Source organism: Littorina saxatilis, linkage group LG9 (assembly GCF_037325665.1).
Source record: "Littorina saxatilis isolate snail1 linkage group LG9, US_GU_Lsax_2.0, whole genome shotgun sequence".
In the NCBI taxonomy this organism is placed as follows: Eukaryota; Metazoa; Mollusca; class Gastropoda; order Littorinimorpha; family Littorinidae; genus Littorina; species Littorina saxatilis.
The window spans coordinates 24,694,207-24,699,586 of NC_090253.1; the positions used below are offsets into that span (position 1 = coordinate 24,694,207).

The 5,380-nt window shown below is 38.4% G+C and overlaps 1 protein-coding gene across 2 annotated transcripts in view; it reads right to left on the reverse strand.

Annotated features, from left to right (window-relative positions):
• Window positions 1-3,840, reverse strand: part of LOC138975678 (carbohydrate sulfotransferase 1-like) — a 33,504-nt gene extending 29,664 nt beyond the window's left edge. The window contains exon 1 of one of the 2 annotated variants that reach the window (XM_070348412.1): window positions 3,388-3,840. The gene's annotated coding sequence lies outside the window, so the exon portion shown is untranslated. Of the gene's footprint in view, window positions 1-3,188 lie in introns of both variants that reach the window. The other variant, XM_070348410.1, reaches the window with a different exon arrangement.
• Between the last annotated feature and the right edge of the window lie 1,540 nt (window positions 3,841-5,380).

Sequence of the window (5,380 nt, forward strand, 5' to 3'; positions counted from 1 at the left end):
TGGAAAGTGTTTTTAAATTGATTTCGACAATTTAATTTTGATAATAATTTTTATATATTTAATTTTCAGAGCTTGTTTTTAATCCAAATATAACATATTTATATGTTTTTGGAATCAGAAAATGATGGAGAATAAGATGAACGTAAATTTGGATCGTTTTATAAATTTTTATTTTTTTTTTACAATTTTCCGATTTTTAATGACCAAAGTCATTAACTAATTTTTAAGCCACCAAGCTGAAATGCAATACCGAAGTCCGGCTTCGTCGAAGATTACTTGACCAAAATTTCAACCAATTTGGTTGAAAAATGAGAGCGTGACAGTGCCGCCTCAACTTTCACGAAAAGCCGGATATGACGTCATCAAAGACATTTATCAAAATAATGAAAAAAACGTTCGGGGATATCAATCCCAGGAACTCTCATGTAAAATTTCATAGAGATCGGTCCAGTAGTTTGGTCTGAATCGCTCTACACACACACACAGACAGACAGACAGACAGACAGACAGACAGACAGACACACACACATACACCACGACCCTCGTCTCGATTCCCCCCTCTACGTTAAAATATTTAGTCAAAACTTGACTAAATATAAAAAGGAAAAAATAATAATTTTTAAAAACATTTAAAATTACAAAAAAATAAAATAAAACAAAAGAGAGAGCGAGAAAGGAGTGCAGAAAAAAGAAAATTATAAAAAATTTAAATTAAAAAAATAAATTAAAAAAATATTAAAATAAAATGAAAGAGAGATAACTCAAATCAAAGTTATTTTTCAGCAAACTGAGTATGTTGATGGTAATACTTTTACACTGTCTGATTCTTCTATATATATATACGACTTGTGTCTGTCTGTGTGTGTGTGTGTGTGTGTGTATGTGTGTGTGTGTGTGTGTGTGGGTGTGTGTGTGTGTGTGTGTGTGTTCGCGATGCACGGCCAAAGTTCTCGATGGATCTGCTTCAAATTTGGTGGGCATATTCAGGTACACCCCCGACACAACCTGGTCGATCAGAATTTTCAACACGTGCTCTCAGCGCGCAGCGCTGAACCGATTTTGGTTTTTCTGTTCATCTTCCTAGATCCATTCCCAGTAACTCTTCCTTATCTTCTCCAGTGTTTTGCGTTTATCTCCCTTCCTTCGTGTGGCGTCAATCCATATTCCCGTTACTACTTTTAGTCCACAACGCTCAATCCATATTCCCGTTACTATTTTTAGAAGGTCACTGTCCACAACTCTTCCTTATCTTCTCCAGTATTTTGCGCGTTTATCTCCCTTCCTTCGTGCGCCGGCGAAGCCAGGTATTCGGCTCTACTTCTTCCCAGCAAAGCCGGTACCCGGCGAAGCGGGTAATCATCTAGTATAGAATATATAGAGTCGAAGTGAGAAACAAAGTGCTAGTAATAACACGAGTCCGTACCACGGAACCACACACACCAATAAAACAAACGCCAAAGACTCGAAGGGAAGTAACTGGGTGCGGGAATACATAGGAATCTGTCAGTTGTGCGGGAATTCCCGCATAACCTATGCTTCTGCCAGCGGGTTTCGTCCCTTGGTTCGGTTTGTAAAAGCGTTTTAGCCAATATCTTACGTTTGACTTTCGTTAGGAATGTAATTTTTTGCATACACCCGTGTAACCCTATTCCTTACAATTTCACGAAATTTGAGCTTAATTGACCCAGGGATACAAGTCTTACCCGACTTGTTTGTAAGACATCGTCCACCCGCCCGCCCTACCCAAACAAACAAACAAACACACAAACAGACAGACCAAATCCAGTAAGCCCCATATAATGGCGGCTTAAAAATGTCAATTAGACCGTCTGTGCGAAAAGGCAAACAAAACAAGACACACTTTCATCTATATAACAATTTAAAAAAGCGCGTTTATAAAACACAAGCGTTTGTTGAAGTGTGCTGCTCAGATCGTGGGATAAGTTGACAACTCAACATTAAAACGTGTATCTTTATAGCCATCCATTAGTTTGATATGGAAACAGCATACTACACTGCTAAGCGTGAAGTAAACAATAACAGAAATTAAAAAACCAATAACAATAACAATAACAATAACAATTAAAACACTGACAAAAAAAAGTTAGAACCCAACAATGTTTGTTCCCGCTGACTTGATTCGATTGCAAATTAAATCGTGCATAATGTTCCCGTATACAACAGTTAATGTGTTATTCAGAATAAATCAAATTTACACACACACACACACACACACGTACACACACACACACACACACACACACACACACACACACACACACACACACACACACACACACACACACAAGTATGGAAAGCCGTTTGACTCATAACCTATACACGTGTAAGAATAAATTCATCCACGTGTAAGAAATAATTCATACACGTGTAAGAAATAATTCACACACGTGCGTTAAATCACAGGTGCAGGAAAACTTGAATCGAAAAATGTACGAATTGCAGAGCTCTGAATGCATAGAATGTCTACTGCGATTTAAAAAAGAAAGATAGAAATATTGAGAGAAATAACAATAAATAGAATTATATAATCATTTTCTAACCGAGATAAAGTGCAGAATTAACGTAACGACCAACATATGAAGAAGAACGACAAGTGAAAATCGTGACTTTATATCGAACGGAAGACACCATATTCTGCCTTTTAGTTCGGGCGTTGTTTTTATAAAATGTCTGAAAACGTAATTTTGACTAGGGTGACTTCGTCCGCCATTGTTTTTCATTGGGATTCCCAGTTTTTGAGTCGCTTAACCCCGAGACTCCTACATTTAATGCACGTGTAATACATAATTCTTAAATAACTGAGTTATATCTTTCTCTCTTCCTCTCTCTCTCTTTCTCTCTCTCTCTCTCTCTCTCTCTCTCTCTCTCTCTCTCTCTCTCTCCGTCTCTCTCTCCTCCGACTCACTCCCCCCCTCTCTCTCTTTCTCTCTCTTTTTTTTCTATACATCCTTCATTGGAATTGGCCGATGGCCTGTAAGAAATACACTGCCATATTCGTTTTCTCCCTCTCCGTGTAATTTCTAGCTGTCTTTCAGTACGTACGTGTTTTACATGGCTAGATTTTATATCATCATCATCATCATCATCATCATCATCATCATCATCATCATCATCATCATCATCATCATAATTTTTCACCCGTCCATACATAATTGTACTTAACATACCTGTCGAAGAAGGCGATTATGTGAAACACGTCAGCAAACCTAAACACAAATTCGCAGGTTCAAAGCCGTATAGTTTCTTCCTTCTTCGCGAACAAAAACACAAACAAATCCAACAACAAAAAAACTATTTCAAAAGTCACAGCTGATTACAGCATAACAGTTTTCTGTCCTAATCTGTGACTGAACGTCAGAAACAAACCTGTAGATCGATAATGCGTGTTAAGCTGGATCGAGGTGGGCAGATCATTAAGAAGGTTTAACGTAGCGCGTGCTCTCTCTCTGTTGTGTCAGTTATACACTCCTCTTTTTTCCATGCACACATCAATTTCTCCGCCCCCATCTGCTCTCGCCACTCGTTCGACCTAAGGCCAAACAGGAATATATGTTGGTTTAGGGTAACCCGACTGACCCTATTTTTTCCCGCAGACCTTGACACTTTTTTTTTAATCATTTCTCACAAAAAAAATCCACAAAAAAACAACCTCTGGCACATTTTGCAAACCATACGGAGACTAAAAAAAAATTAAAAAATAAAAAAGCCGACCTACCGACCCTATTTTTTTGTGTCATGTTACCCTAAACCAACATAGTTTTGTTTGGCCTAACCTATTTGTGTTTTGTTTGAGATTTTGCTTGGTCCTCCACCGCCCCTCCCCTCCCTTTTTTCGCTTTCATCTTTGATGAAGCAACATTTTTATCCAATGGCACTGGATTGTGAGTTCTGAATTTTAACTTACAACGCCAAAGTTCAACATTACCCGAGTTAAGGGCAGACCAGGCAGGCAAAATTTGTGATTTTTGGTCTCATACAACTTTTTAGGGTTGTTGCATTTTTCACACCTTTGAACATCCTGGAATTCATACATTGTCAATCATCTGCTTTTATCATTTTTGACATGTGAATTTAGGCTGCACTGTGCAACTGGTTTATTGAGGTACTGGTTGGAATTTGTTACTGGTTCCCTCAGAATGTAATTTTTAGACAAAATGCTGCAATTAAAATGTTGCAACTTTTTAATGGCTCCATGGATTTGTTTCATTTTTGTATTATGTTGTACCAAGGACAGTCAAGGTATTAGTTACGTGGTAAGTGCCTTAGTTCAAAGTCCAGTTTGAAGCCAGCCACCATCGATCCGATTATTTTTCGTCTCCTTTTGCATTACACTTGGTTTATAACAACTAACTTGTGTGATAGTCCTTTTCTATACAGACCACGAATCCCACGAATCGCCAAGAGTTGATACATTTTAGAATTCGTAGTTGAATCGTATTCAGATCGTAAAGTTCTTAAACTGATTCGTAAATATTCGTAGTCAGTTCTTGCAATTCTTGAGCAATCGGGAATTCGTGGCAAAAGTTTTGGGCTGATCAAAATGTTGGCCACGAATCCCCGAATGAGTTCGGAATACCTACGAATCAATTACGATTCAGTTACGATGCCTAAGAATGTACTACGAATTTGTTTCGAATTAACTAAGATTCTTCGGAATCGGGAGTTCGTGGCCAGAATTTGTTAATCGTGGGATTCGTGGTCTGTGTGGAATAGGGCCAAAAGGTAATGTTCAAAACATTGTCAAGAGCAACCAGCTATCATGTGCTATTTGTCTTCCATTTCCCTCACAAAGTGTCAAGGTTTATTATTACCCTCGTTTACCACACGTATACACTCTTTCTCTATCTTGGGCGCACATAACTCTTGCTCACTCCGTTTTTCGCCAAGTGTGGTATTGATTTGAGCTAAGTTTTGAGAGCAACATATTTATGGGCGTATTACGGGGGAAAAGGTAAGTACACTACATGTCTCGCTCACGATCGACATTTTCCCTTCAAAGCCACGGTGATAAGTTGTGCGGAACAGGTGTTCGGGACATGGTATTTATTGCCCTGGTAACATTTTGCAACTTTTCAATCAATCAATATGAGGCTTATATCGCGCGTATTCCGTGGGTACAGTTCTAAGCGCAGGGATTTTTTTTTATTTTTTATTTTTTTATTTTATGCAATTTATATCGCGCACATATTCAAGGCGCAGGGATTTATTGATGCCGTGTGAGATGGAATTTTTTTTACACAATACATCACGCATTCACATCGGCCAGCAGATCGCAGCCATTTCGGCGCATATCCTACTTTTCACGGCCTATTATTCCAAGTCACACGGGTATTTTGGTGGACATTTTTGTCTATGCCTA